Source organism: Corvus cornix, chromosome 13 (genome assembly GCF_000738735.6).
Source record: "Corvus cornix cornix isolate S_Up_H32 chromosome 13, ASM73873v5, whole genome shotgun sequence".
Lineage (NCBI taxonomy): Eukaryota > Metazoa > Chordata > Aves > Passeriformes > Corvidae > Corvus > Corvus cornix.
In genome coordinates, this window is record NC_046343.1 from 4,258,526 (window position 1) to 4,273,654 (window position 15,129).

The following is a 15,129-nucleotide window of genomic DNA, read 5'->3' on the forward strand; positions in this document are numbered from 1 at the left end:
GGAACATCAGTTGCACCATCCATTGATTCTGTATCTCAATTTTGTTTTCTTGTCTATTAATCAGAAATTTGGATTTATCACATGCTTTCACTGATCATCCCAAAACTTTTATTAACAGCTTGGTGTGTTTGGGGAGGGGGAAAAAAAGTTGAGAATATTTTTCTTGAACTCTTCTCTCCTGTCAATCCATGGTCTGGGTCCTGCTCTTGCATGCCTGCATTTCTGTGGAATTGAATCTTGCTCAAAAGGATGTTTTGTCCATGCCCAAGCTTTCAATCTACATAATTTAGGCTGTTTCCATTCTTGCCACACTTGAAACATCTGTGGGTGAGGATTTTCTGGGCAGGACTGTTACAGAATGCTCCTTAGTATGCTGGGAAAAGGCTCTCCCTCAATTCACAGAATGTGTTTGCAGGATACTCTTCTAAACTCTGCTTGCTGTCCCTGGATGTGGAAAAATAATCCCATAAATTTATGAAACGAGTGATGGGAAACTTGGGATGGGATCCCCTCACTTTCCATGGCAGGGAGCAAGTGTTACCCCAAGTGACTGCAAACAGCCAGGCTTGGTCAGCCATGGGGAGGGAGGCTGGAGGGCTCTGTTGGCCACATGGGTATCTCAGGTGGTCCCAGGAAAGGGAGGGAGAAGAACTCCCCTGTGGGATCACCTGAGGGCAGTTGGGCGGGAAGGAACCACAGGGGCCACTCCTATCCCACACCGTCACATCATTTTCATAAATGCAGCAGTGGTGTGGAAAAAGTAACAAACGCCAAGGTTTGCTTTCACTGCTGATGCCAAGGAGCTGTGCCTCAGCCTGGCTGATCTCTTGGCCATGGACCTTTTCATTTATAACCTAAATTATTCATGGCTAATTGGTACTGCCAAAGCTGTAGGAAAGGACTGTGGATTTACAGCAACGTGGGTGAGTGCGCCTGGAGACTGCTCGGTGGGAATCAACAGGCCAGCAGCAGGTTCAACAAACAACTGCCTGCCAGGATGACAGCATGGAAACGTGGGTGTGGCACTGGAAGGGAACCTGACAGACCAGGAAGGTATGTGATTTTTTAGGAAAAATGATGCTGTGGTATTCCCACTGGAGTGACCCAAAAGTGGCTGTTCTGTGCTGGAGAAGGTGCTCCAAGACATGGAGGCTCAGGGAGTCCTGCAGCCTGCAAAGAGGGGCTGAGAACAGCTCTGATGCACTTCCTACTGAAAAAATGATACTTCAAAGAGGGAAACGAGAGGAAGAGGAGCAGAGAGAGGCTTGCAGAGTTCACAGGAACAGGGCTTGAAAGATGGAAGTTACTCCATGAGGTGCCAACACCTTTATAAAGAGCTGTAAGGGCAAAGTGAGGTGGAGCATGTCCAGTGCCGCAGGGTGGATGAGGCACAGCAAACTGGTTCTAAGTAAAATCTGGTTCCAGTAAAATCTGGACTAGAAAACTTGAGGGATGTGGTGAGTGTGTTCATTTTTGCTTCACTTTTGGGTTTTGGCAACTCAGAAATGCTGGCAGGATACCATTTTCTGAAAACAAGGGACAGCTAGCTCTAGGAGGAACTTAAAAATGCGCCTGCAAGAATGGGGGTGGGTGGAAATAAATACTGATAAGCCAAGGAGGCCATATCTTGCGGGTCAGGAAGTTGAGGGATGAAGTGAGAACTGCCAAAACCGAAGCCAGCTTGGATCTCTTGCAGAAGAAATAAACTTGAACAGGAGAAAAAGGGAAGGCTGCTCTGGAGGAGCAGGGAGGTTAGGAATGAAACGACCTGTCTGTCTCAGTGCTCTGCAGAGCATCTGGGTGAACACTCCTGACCTCTGTGCTCTGTCTGGTGCAGAACTCCCTCTTGGGCACTGCTTTGAGTTGATTTTCTTTGCAGCTGTACATGAGTAAATGGGGAAAAAAATGCTTTTGAAGTGTTTATGATCAGGGTGTAACTGTAGGCTGAGGCTTGACATCGTTTTCATGTGGACTCATGATGGTGGTGTGATTGATGAACATTTGGACTCGAAAAGATGCTTCCAGCTAGGTGATATAATGGGAACAGTTGGGAATTTTATGGCTGGTTGGTTTTTTGTTGGAAATAGGAGCGCTGATCACATGGTGTGGTGGTGTGTGTCTAGTCAGTCCTATCAGGTGTCCCAGCTCTGGGCTCAGGGAAATAAATGGATTTACACAAGGTGGGATGACTCCATGAGGAGAGAAACAAGTCTGTGGTGAGGGGTTTGATTTGAAAGCCTCGCCTTGAGCTGCATTGCTCTCAGCTCCTTTGGTTTTTGGCAGTTTTGCAGCAGAGGAATCTATTTCCTTCCTTGTTCCTAGTGAAACACTTCGTTTTATGCCAAGGCTGAGAGTTCTTGAAAAACGCAAGGTTTTCCAGCATGGGAAAATCTCTTAATTTGGAGTCCCCTATTTCCTGATTAAATTAAATTTCTGAGTTGCCTCAATCGTTTTCCAATATAGACAAAAATAATTGGGCTTAAACTGTCTGAACGTTTGAGAACAAACTTTTGCATTTTTCCTAACTGGCAGGGACAGGCAAAGAGCTTGAATCCAGTTGGCTCAAAATACAAGAATAATGATATCAGTGTGTAGCGCTCCTCCCCCCGCCCCTGTTTTTGGGGAGAACTGGCTGTTTGAAGAACTTCATGTTGTTGGGAAGCATTCAGAATGAAATGAACCAGTTTGGGGTGGATATGATGTCCCTGGAAGTTTTTTGGGTCAGGGCAGGAGGCCTCCCTGGTTTGGAGCCCGCAGGATGGTGCAGAGTGCTGGGTTGGAAGGTCTCAAGAAGGAACAATCCATGGCCCTCTGCAGGTTTGTGCTGCTCCCAGGAGGGCTGTGGAGGTGACCAGGGATTGGTGCTGGCTTTCTTCCTCCTGCATGTTAAATTTGTATGAAGAGACCTTTAATTTTTCAGTCTCTGCAGTGCCTGGAGCTGTTGTGTGTGGATTGCTCATTCTGAGTCTTGCCTGTGATGTCGCCCCCAAAAATATTTGTGGGAAAGATTGACAAATACATTTCCCCACTAATCTCTTTGGCTTTGCTGGCATGAAGCTGTCAGTAAATGCAACCTCGAACTCCATTTTTCTTTGTGTTACAATGCTGAGTGAGGCAGGATCGCTGATCCCCATTTTTGTGATATGTGTGTGCAGCCACATTAAAGATCCCAGTTCACAGCCCCACACACCAAAGATACCAGTTTTCTTGCTGTCCGTGCCTATTTCTTTTAATTATGGCTATTTTACCTACTGGATCCTGCTAGAGACCCAGGCTAAAGGTGTGGTGGCTTCTCTCCTTGGTGCAGTTCAGCCGTGCCTGGGACCACTGAGTGTCGGCATGGAGAGCCTGGCCAAGGAAATTCCATCCCTTTTCATAAAGGAAGTTATGACCCAGTTGATAAACCACGCAGCAAACACATTCTGTGGCTCTAAGGTATTGGTTATTCTCTTGAAAACAAACACTTCTAGAGAAAAAGTTTGCCTGCTAGACTTGGTGAGCTCTCTACAACTCCCTCAGAAGCCCACAGGTCACTTTCCAGAGGATTCTGTCTTCTTTTCCCTGGCAGAGAAGACCAGGATGAAGATGACAGAGTAAGGAGGAAAAGGGAGGTTGGGAAGGGGAGAAGCAGGGGCTGGGTGCTGGCAGCTCATTAAACAATGCTCAGAGAACATCATGACACACACAAAGCTAGAGGTGACCATCCTGGTTAAAGAGAGAAGTCGTAGTAGAAAATTTTAAATACATAACCAATCCAAATTAAAAAAAAAAAAAAAAAGGAGAAAAAGATTTCTTTGTGTTACAAGTAATTAGACGCAAATTTCCCCAGTAGCTGCCATTTCCTGGAGGCTTACAATCCACATCCTTAAATAAATCTGGTAGCTGAAACACTCTCAGCCAATAGCGCAGCCAAAGACCAGACGAGCTGCAGAATTTTGCAGCAACAGATGTGAAAAGCCCAAGACTGCAATGTGGATAAATTACTTCATTCCTAGGAATTCTAAAATGTAAAACTGACTTAATTGGATCAAAATAATCAATTGAATAGGTATCTGGTATTTATAAATGAAATGATATACAGTTTCTTAATTGACCATAGTCTGAGTTTTCTTTAAATTGATTGTTCGCTTCTAGCTTGGGGAAAAAATGCCAGCTGGAATGCAGAGGGATTAAGTTTTATTTATTTTCCTTGCTAAGAGCCACATTGTGCAATTTAAAAGGAAATGTCCTTGAAAGATGGGTTCCTTTGTAAACTGTTTCAGCCCTTGTTTGTTTTCAGATGGAAATTAATTTCTCAAAGCCCCTCCGTGTTAGAAAGTACGTGTTGATAAGTAAAGAAAAAAAGAAAAATTGTAACCTGCTAAAATACATCTTGTTTTCGAGATAAAAATCTTTGCATGGACGTGGTCGAGTTTGGGGTACAGCTGATCTGGTCAAAGGCTGGTAATGATCTCCACTGGCACAGGTGGAGGGAAACAATCCGTGGGGGAGAACCTCAAACACATTGGTGGAGTATTGCTATAATTCCTCGCTGCGCTTCAATGTGCTTCAATACTGATTTCAAGTGGGTTGTCAGCTCCTCGCTGAGCTCGGTGGGTGCAGTTGGGGTGTCTGGGCTGTGCCTGTCCCTGTGTCCAGCTGTCACATGTGCCAGGGAGGTTTCACTGGCACTGTCAGAAACATTTTCACCAAAAAATGGGCCTCTTCTCCCCAGCCTTGTTCTCAACAGAAAACAGCAGTCTAATTCTCCTGGGGTTTTATCGCCTGGGTCTGTCTGTGCACGGATGGGTCTGGAGCTGTCTGTCCCCTCTGGTTTTGGACACAAATGTGCTCTGTATCCATCTGTGCTTTGGGGGAGTGGGTAGTGCTGCCTGGGGCGGGTTCTTGCTCCTCTGATGTTGTTCTCTCCCAGTCTGAGACCAAACTTTTCTCTGGGCATCACTTCTGAGGATCCAACTCCCAAACACCTGTCCTAAAGATGTTTGCATCAACATCTGGATGAAGTCACACCCCCTGCAACAGAACTCCCTCTTTCCTGGGAGCCCGGGGTCGCTTTCCAGAGGGCTGGATCTTCTCTGCGGCGACAGAGATGAGCAGGAGGAAGAGGCTGGAGCCGGGAGAAGGAGATGGGTGGGAGCCGGTGCCGGCGGCTGCCACGGCGGGGCAGTGCGGGACCGGCACCGGGAGCTCCGGCAGCGGTTCGGCCAATTCAAACAGTGCCGGGAGCTGTACAGGGTAAAGAACAGTATATTTATTCTTATTATTTTTATTATTATTATTTTATTATTGCTACTACTATGGCTACGGCTGCTACTATTACTATTATTACTATTATTGTTATTCTTCACCATCAAAATCGTGAGCAGAGCTGCTCCAGCGCATTCTGTGTTCCTGATGTGCTGCCGAGTTTGCTGGAAGATTGGGATTTATATTCACAGGGAGTCAGAAATCTGCTTTGACACTGGTACTTTTCTTTCAGCTTGAAAGGTTTTTTTTCCTCCCCTTTCCTAAAAACCAGCACAGCTGACTCTGCTCTTGGTGACAAAGCTCTAAGGGGCCACAAAGGCAATTCCTTTCTTTGGAGATTCCCACAGATAACAACGACAGAAATAATTTCATTTGGGTCAGGATTGCTGCTCAGGATAACCCAGGGGTATTCTGAGAATTGCTTGGATTCTCGTGAAATCCCACGGGATGCCAGTCAACACTGTCCAGCCTCAATTATGGGGTCAGATATTTTTCCCTCTTCCCTTTGCAGAGGATTTTAAAACTGGGGATGTGCAAACCCAGGCCACTGTCACATACTCTGATGGGAGGCTGCTCTGCAGCTCCTTGAATACAGTATCTTTTGCCTTCTTGCATAAATATTTTAATTGCTAATTTGCTGGTCTCATTTAACACAGATTTGGCATTTTTCATTTGAATTTATACTTGTTAAAATTGACAATTTGCTTGGCTACCTATGTTAATAATTTAAAGGGAAAGCTCATTATTAAATTATTATGGGTAATTATTTTGTAACTAGTGTGGAAATTGTCATTTCTGCAGCCTTAAAAAATCCTGGAAGGAGCACATGTGGATCAACACGGATCAAATCCCAGGAAGCGTAAAGATGAACAGAAATAGAGTCTTATGTAGAAATGTGATATAGATGGGGGAAAATACTAAAATTAAGGAATTCTTTTCTCTACTTGCAGCTACAAAGGTTTGGAGGCTGCTGATTTTGGTGTGTTGGTGCTGAGCTTTACTGGGTAGAAAAACATTCCTGCTCTGATCCTGCAAACGCTGCTGAGGAGCTTTTATTTTTTCCCGACTTCCCATCCCCAGAGGTGTTTGTGCTGCAGCCTCTGCTCCTGTGTTTTTGCAGGTACTGCACACCCGCCCCTGGCCCCAGCGGCCTCCTCCATCACTTACACTTGGCAGAGTGTGTTGTGCTTCGTCGTGACAGTCATCAGAGGTGTAATTCCCGTAAAAAGGATGTTTTGAGGTGCCAGGTGTGTTCCTGATGTAAATGACGCCGTCGTGCCCCCTCCAGCATTCCCCAGTTTCTCAGAATCCGGCCGGTGGTCCCTGCAGCTGGAATTAGCCCGTAGCAGAACTGCGGAGAACAATGAGGCAGAGCGGAATCCCCTCCCCGCTCCCACCAGATGGCCCTCACGCTTTTCCCTTTTCCCTCCAAACCGCTGGGAAACGCTCTGCGAGCACAAGGGATGCGAGGCTTTCCCGTGGCTTTATCCCGGGATCGGGCAGCCTGGGCTCCGGGATGGTGCTGGGGCAGGCACCCCCCGGTTTCTCAGTCCCCCTCTTTTCCTGCAGCTCCGGGCTGAAGCCTGAAGGAGAAGCACTGAGAGACTTCAGGAGGTGCAGAGCAGGTTCTGCAAGTGGTGCTGAGCTGGACCTGGCACATGTGTGCTACAGACACATCCCAAATGTGCACCTGGGCTCTGTTTGAGGCGGGCTGGGCTCTGCAGGGCACCGGCTGTGCCTTGCTCAGACGTCAGCCTTTGCCTCTCAGCAGTTGCCAAATTCTGCCAGCGATGCTTTTACACTTTTTGAGAGCGAGGGGCAGCTTGGAAAGCACTGAATCAAGCAATAACTTCTTTTTCTGTTGATCTTGGGGAAAAAAAAAAGACGTTTAAAAAAGACATTTACTAACCCGTTACCTTGATATTTGAGTTTCAACTTTATGATGGTGTTATAATATTGAGAAATTCAAATAGGACTTCTCAGCTTGCAAAATCGTGAATTCATGAGTTTTGGCACTAGTATCAGCCAGCTCTTGATCTTGGATTTCCCGATGTTTGCATCTCCCCCCTCATGCCAGGATCATTGTCCCTCTGAGAACAATCCCGGATCTGGCTCTCCCATCCCGAGCTGTTGTGGGAGTATTTCAGTGCATTAAGCAGTAGATTTGTTTATGCACAGAAAGGTGCTGCCCAGCCCTCACTGCTCTAAGCTTTTCCATCTGCGTGGCCCCATCCTGACCTTGATCTACTGTAGGGCTGTGGAGGGGCTTGTTCACGCTCCAGCCTCGCTGGCTTTTCTATCGAGATTAGCTTTAAGGGGCCCAGGCTGTTGAAGGTTTTTCCTACTGATAAATGGATTGAGACCCATATTTTAATCTCACGTCATCAAACATTCATCAGATACTGCTGGTCATTACCGACAGAGCCAGGTTTGAACTCGTGACCTCGCAGTAAAAGGTCCCATTAGCAATTTCCTTAAACTGTCAAGTCATTGCGTGACACAAATGAAATGGGACAGGATTGTTTTTCTTCCACAGGTAAAGGCAGTGGGCTTCTGCCTAATTTTTATTTACTAATGGCTGTGTCACCAAAATACTCTGGTAGAGTCTTTGTGCTCTCATATATGAAATATGAAGAGATATGGAGATGGGGTACAGTGCCCTGTCCCACAGTCCATGTCACCTGTCCCATGAACTGGAGAGCTCCAGTGGCAAATCCCATCCTCAGTGCCAAGCACAGCACACACCCCCGGTGCCAGGACAGATACAGGCTGTGCCTGTGCTGCTCTCTGTAAGCAATAAAGGCAGAGACTGACAGGCATTTAGGAAAGCTTCTACGGCTCACATCACACTGCACTGTTCTTTTACCAGCAATTTTTGTATCCAAGTTCTTCCTCTCTTTGCAGAATCATTTGAAGAAATAATGTGTGAGGGGGGGAAAAAATTACCTCTGGCAGTCGTGTTATAATGGCTCTGGTGCTGACAGCCCTTTGGGAACAGTGGCAGCAGCAGGGTAAGTATATATGACATCTTTGTAGTGATAAAGAAACAAATAAATGTTCCCATTAACACTCCATCAGGTCAACAGCTATTCCAGACCAACACGGTGTTAGAGGAACCGGCTTGATTCGTATCAACTGAGACACACTCCTCTTGCAGCATATTTTTTGGAAGGCACATAAACCAGAGGTCCTGCTCTGGCCAGGTGGAGTCATTAAAGAATCAGTGAACTTTTTACAAGTTGCTTGAAATACCCTGGCTGGAATCCAGCTCCAGTGTTGCTGCTGTGTCTGTTTAACAGTTCCTTCATCGCGCCATGACAATGACTCTGTTTCAGGGCTGCAGGAAGTGGTTTCTCCATACATCGTTTGTAACACATTTTGGGAGGCTTCTGAACGCTTCCTAAGCCCTGCAGTGAGATCAGGGCGATGTGAGCCTCGCCGTAAGAGCCTGCTCGGGAAGCGGGAGCAGCATTTGTGTGTCATCCATAATGGATGTGTGTGCATATGGAACAAACACACGTGCATGCAGATGCCTGCTCAGACAGGCTGCCCCTTTCCTGGGCAAAGCCAGCAGGAGCTGAGCTTCACTAAGGCTACGATGTCTCACTCCCCACATGAGTGTTAGTTAGTGAACAGCAACTTCCAAAAAAATTCCGTGTGTAAGAATGTTTATATGTGCTTTACCTCTGCTAAAATGCAGATCTTAAAAACAGGTACACACTTTCTAACTAACACAAAATAAAGCCTGAGTTCCCAATGAGTTTCCTTCCTTCCCATGTAACCAGCACTGCCCAGTTGTCCCTTTACCAGAACTTTCCTTTTTCGCACAGGTTGGATACATGAGGAAAAACCAGGTGCATGTCTTTGGTCTGCCTCGAGTGACACAGAGCCTGGACAAAGATGGAAACAAAGAAATCCCCTGATCTGGATCAACAAAGCTGGGACTTGAAGTTCAAGTTGCCCAAAGCTCTGGAAAGTCACTATAAACGTGGGTGTCTCTCTGTATCTTAAACTCCATTGCAACCACAGCACTCTTACGCTGTGTTCTGGTAAAATCTCACTGCCCTGCCTGTGGCTCCAGGCAAAATTCTGAGCCAGATGATGAACTTAGTTCTGCTTCTGCTGAAGTCATAGGGACCTTCTGATGTTAACAAGAATGCCAGAGGAAACAGGTTTCAAAATGGTCAGCACAAAAAGAACAGCCAAATCCTGAACAATCCAGTCCTAGACATGGAAATCTGCACACTTGCAACTCATGAAGTACTGAATATCCAATTCCCCAACTGGGAAATTGCCTGGGATTTTGGAGGGCAGCCTTCAAAAGAGCTTGTACACCTTTAAGTAGAAATCCCAAGATGCAAAGTCCTCAGTGTTTATGAAAGTGTTTAAAAGGAGATATAGATTCCAGAGCCACTTAAATACTTCTGATAATATTCAGTCTTGATTCAGCAAAGCGTGTGACAACTTTAGAAGGTATTTAAATCCATTCCATGTAATATGCTTAAACTCATCCTCTCAGAGGGAGGGAGTGCCTGCCTCTGGATTTCTCCCTTCACTCTTCAATGGGAGACAAGTACTTACCTCTCCCTGAAGCCAATAGCAGCTGATTAGATGTTTAATGCTTTGCTGAACTCACAATGTAAAAATCATAGCAGGGTTTTGTGTGATAAAATAACTGTAATCTGGCCAGTGGCTGCCAGCACAAACAAATAAATACAGCCTAGACTTAAATGGATGACAAGCATGTGTGAGTACTGCAGGGAACCAAAATCTTGCTCAGGGCCCCATCCAGCCTGGCCTTGAACCCTCCCAGGGATTCGGCATCCACAACTTCTCTGCACCCTCCGTGCTCAGAATCGCATTTGCTGTCAGACCTGGGAACGGGAACGGGGGTCTCCCGGTGCCGGGATGCCCGGGGTGGGGGGTTGTGGGAGCCGCTTTTCTACCCCGGGCATGTTTTCCTCGGGATTGTCCCCCCTCGGGACCGCTCCCACGGACCGCCGTTGTCCCGGGATGTTCCACCAGCCCCCGGGATCAACTCCCCGGGATCTCTCCACCTCGGCATAGTCGGTCCCCACCGGCACCTCGCCTCCTCCCCGCCTCGGGGATCGCCCTCCCGGGGTCACCTTTTCCCCGAGACCGACGCCCCCCGGGATCGCCTCCCCATGGGATCCTCCTCCCCCGGGATCGTCTCTCTCCCGTGATGTTCTCCCCGCCGGATCTCGACCCCGGGGATCACCTCCCATCGGGATAGTCGTCCCCCCGGGAGAGCCACCCCAGGGACCGCCTCCCCGGGACCCCTCCCCGAGTCCCCTCCCCGGGATCCCTCCCCGGGTTCCCGCCCCCGTTCCGGGCCGTTCCCGCCCCCGTTCCGGGCCGTTCCCGCCCCCGTTCCCGGCCGTTCCCGCGGGGGCGGTTCCCGGCGCGGCCGCCAGGTGGCGCTGTGGGCACGCGGCGCGGCCGCCCCGGCACCGCCCCCCCCCCCCGCTCCCGGTCTCGGTTCCGCCGCGGGGGCACCGGGGGGACCCGCCCCCATCCCCCCCATCTCCCCCAGCCCCCGGCAGCGCAGTTGGGGTTCCCTCCCTGTCCCCCTCCGTGCAGCCCCGTGGGGGGATGGCCCGGAGGTATTTTCACAGCTCTGCTCGCCCCCCACCCCCGGGGAGTTGCCATAGGGGGCTTCTGTCTTGGGTAGTAATGGGGGGGCTGAGCTTGGGGGGCCGCATCGTCCCGTCGTCCCTCTGAGGAGTTCGCTCGGCTGGACTCTCGCTGCTGCCTGACATCCCCCCGTCCCCCAGGCACCCCGAGGGGGGTTCCCACTTTCCCCCGGCCCCGACCTGCGGGGGAGCCCCGACACCCCATCCTAGCCAGGGGCAGCCCAGGAGTCCCCCAAGAGAGGCAGGAGGAGGAAAGCTCCTGGATGGAACCTTTCCATCTGGGTCGCCTGCTACTGCTTCTTCATGGTAGCAGGGGTGAAAGTGGGGTGCTGTCACCATCACGCTGTGGACAGGTCCTCTGCTCGTCCCAGAGGCATCCAGGCTCTATCCTCCTGAACACGACAGTCAGAGTATTTTATCCCAATTCCCAGTTTTCTGAGCCTTTTTCTCCTCTCCCCTCCAGGAGCTAGGCAGGTAGGATGAACAAAACACCCCAGGCAGCTGAACAGTGTCATCACCTGCCAAGACAGACATTGGATTTATCTGTGGATGGAAAGTCTTTGGACCGGCACAAGAGCCTGTAAGGAAAATACTTACGAAAAGCATTTTAATTGGGGAGGACATGAGCGAACTGCTCCCAAACCCTCGGAAAAGTGCAGGTATGTGCTCAGCACCTGAATGCTCTGCTTTCAGTCCCACCTTGAGAGGAGAGGCTGCTTTTCCCTTTCCCCCCATTGTCACGGGTCCGTTGTTCCTCCGCCTTCTCCAGAGAAGGGCAGGAAGGAGCGTGGTCCCTTTGGGGGGGCCTCACCCAGCTGCAAAGGTCAGGGATGAGGGAGCAGAAGGCTTTTCTCTCAGAAATTCCCACTTCCAACTACTTCTTCCTTCCCTTGGGGTCTGGGCAGAGGGAAGCGAGGCCTGACTGTCCCCCGCTGTGCTGGGAGCCCCAGGGCAAGAGAGGAGGGACTGGAGGCAGGAGGAGGGCGTTGTCCTGGATAAACTCCAGGTCAGAGGCGAGAGGGGCCTTGGGCCCACTTGGAAATGGTGTCAAGGCAGAGGAGGGGCCTTTCCCTATGTAAGAGAGACTCCTGTGCTCTGGGACCTCTGTCTCCTGCCTCACAGGGTTTATGTTTGTCCTCTGGAGTGAGGCCACCTTCCATGGCCCCCTTGTTCAAAGGCCTCAAAACCACTTGTTCCCCCAGGAACCCTGTTTTTTCCTTCATAGGATGAGCAAGCCAGGGCCAGCCTTTTCCTCCCCTGCTTCCATCCCTGCTGTCTGTCATGACCAGGGACACTGTGACCATGTCCCGGTCCTGTCTGTGAGCTGCCTGCGCTGCACAGTCTCAGCTCCTGGCTTTGTGTTGCTGGGCAAAATCCACAGCTCAACCCTGTGGCTCTCGCTCACTTTGGGAGCTTCCTCACCCCTGGGACCAAATCACAGCCTGCAAGTCTGTGTGTGTTTTATTCTGTCTTGAACATTGACAGCATTTAACTCGGGCTTGCAGGGAAACCTCACTGCAGCGCGCCCCAGTTTGCTTCTGCAGCAGAAGAGTGAAGTGCCGAGTCCCAGCACTGTGGGCTCCCCTGTGGCAGGCTGCAGTGCCCTCCAGCTCCGTTTGCCATGCTGAGGAAAGGATGGACACAGCTTTCCACAGGAATATGCTCCAGCCTCATAATGGGCCTGGCAGTGATCCGTGTGCTGCTGCAGTCGGAGTGGGCTGGTGCCGGTCCAGAGAGAGGACCCAGGGAGGGAGCAGAGAGTGAGTGCTGAAAGTGACTGGGAGTTCTGTAAAATCAAAGCCCCAGTACTCCAGGGTTGGCCTCTGTGGGGTGGATGGAGCACAGAACTCTCCTTGCCTGCTGCCAGCTCTTCTTCTTTTTTCCTTTTTTTTTGCAAAGTCCTGACTTTCTCACCCCCTCCCTGTTTCCCTTCTGCTTTTCTTTCACACTCCTCCTGTGGGGGTCGAGCCAGTGTTTAACTCTTTCGTCCTTATGGCAATTTTTCAGTGGCTTTGAGACTGTCCCTAAGCCCCAGGTGGGGCATCTCCCCCAGCCTTCAGGCAGAGCCTCCCGGAGCTCCCTGTGTGATGAGCACAGAGGCACAAGTCTTGTATAAGGAGGAAAACAGTGGAGAACTTGTCGCTGTTACTGTCACGGCTGGCTGTCCCCTGCCCGGTGGAGGTGCCCTCAGCCTGCTGCTGGGATGCTGTTCCCTTCAGTATCCTGGAAAAGGCATGGAAACGGTCCCCTGATCCCCTGAACAGATTTGAAGGGTGAAATCTGCCAACTGCTCAGTATATTGATTCAAATACATTATTCCTCCCTGGGCAGATCCCTGCCCTGGGAAAGGAGCAATCAGTGCAGGTGCAAATAGCTTTTAATTGCAGAATGTATCTCACCATGGAGGCATTTAGGCTGGATATGATACAACTGATGCAGCAGCAGCCGGAGGAAGCCCAATAAGCTGGAGCTCTGCAGGAGCCAAACTGCTCCTATGCCGTACCTATGGTGTAAATATTCATGTATGGCTGTGTGTCCGTGTTCTCCCACATCTCCCTGAGATATGACACAGTAGCATCGTGTCAAGATTCAAACGGCATCTTCAGGGAATGTGGAAACTTGCTGTCTGTGACAGTTCCTATGTGAGGACGCAGAATGCTGGGGATGTGGATGTTTTGTGTGTGGACTCGCCTAAAGCCAAGGATCGGGTGCAGTTTCTCAGTGCCAGCGAGGCACTGGCAGCGGGCTCTGTGCCTGCTTTGGACTCAGAGCTCTCTTCCCGAGGCTTAGCTGTGGGTTTGGGAGGCTGTACTACACAAAGTGATGTACATGTGGCTGCGAGAGGGTCCTCTGTAATTGTCGGACTGCCGTGGGGTGTCTCTGGAGCTGTACAGTGGTGCTGATAGACTGGACTGGCTGCTCTCCGGGCCCTTAGCTGGGCTCCCGGTTGGGGGATGCAGCCCGGTGGGCTCCGCTGCCCTTCGCGGGGCTCTGCACCCCTGGGAGGAGCGGACAGCAGCCGCCTGCGCCTCCATCTCCCGGGGCAGCATCTCCCGCACCTCTGATCGGGGAGCGGGGGCATAGAGGGACACGGCAGCAATTCAGAGATAGCCCAGACACTTCAGAGGTTACCCTCCCCAAAGCCTCCGCGGTCTGACATCGCTCGGCTTGCCGGGATGCGCAGGGTTTTGTTTCATTATATGTGCAAAAATGGGCAAGCCTGCGTTTGGGGAGGCATAACCCAGGCCGCCGGCACAGAGAGCTCCTTCCACGGCAAGAGCCCGTGCGAGAGACGAGACGGGAGCGGCTCGGCCACGGAGAGACTTGGGGAGGGGAAGGATGGAGTGTGATGCGGGGACAGCGGCGGGTCGGGAAGCCCGCGGAGAGATGCGGGACTGCGCCCGCTCCGCCGCCGCGCAGCCGGCCCGACTCTTCCCTAGCGAGGACAGGAATTGGTTTTATTATTATTATTATTATTATTATTATTATTATTATTATTATTATTATTATTATTATTATTATTTTCCCTGGGAAAACAAAAATCGGACTTCCTAGGAAAAGAAAAAAAGAACTTCCACCGCGAACTGTCCTGTTCGGAAATCGCATGCTTGTGCCGCCAAGCAGCGCACGCTGCTGGGGAGCGGGACAGGAGCCGGGGCGAGCGGCGGGGGTTCCGCGGGGGTTCGCGGCGGGGGAGTTGCCCCACACGCCTTTCCAGCGGGGAACAGTCCCGGGCTCGGGTACCGGGCACGGCCGGCGGGCGCAGGGCATCCCCGGCTTTGGGCAGTCGGGGTGGGCAGCCTGGCGCTGGCAGCGGATCCCCGGGGCAGCGGGGAGGGCTCGGCCACCCCCACACTTGGCGGTGCCCGCTGCGGGCTGTGCGGGAGCACGGCGCCTTCCTGGCGAGGGCCGGCCGCGGGCGCCGGGGGGTCGGTGCGGGGAGCGGGGAAGCCCCTCCGGGGCCGGTGCCCGTGTGCCCCGCGGTGCTCCCGGGCAGCGCTGCCGAACAAAGGCGCGGCCGCGCTGCGCCGGGCCCGCCCCGGGCGCTCCGGGGCAACTTTCCCCCGGGCCGGCCGCGCCGGGGGGCGGGGATATGCTAACGAGGGGGCGTGGCCCCGCCCCCCTCGGCGGCGTCTCGCGGGCGCCCATTGGCGGAGGCGGTACAGGGGCGGGGCGATGACGCGATGCAAATGAGGGGGCGTGGCCTCGGTGGCCCCGCCCCCCGCCC

The 15,129-nt window shown here is 51.4% G+C and overlaps 1 long non-coding RNA gene across 1 annotated transcript; it reads left to right on the plus strand.

Moving 5' to 3' along the window:
- Positions 1-4,965: 4,965 nt before the first annotated feature.
- LOC120410740 lies at positions 4,966-9,965 on the plus strand. The gene is made up of 4 exons (XR_005603071.1): positions 4,966-5,235; positions 6,198-6,367; positions 8,152-8,258; positions 9,078-9,965. It is a non-coding gene; the product is annotated as an uncharacterized LOC120410740 (long non-coding RNA).
- Positions 9,966-15,129: the final 5,164 nt, after the last annotated feature.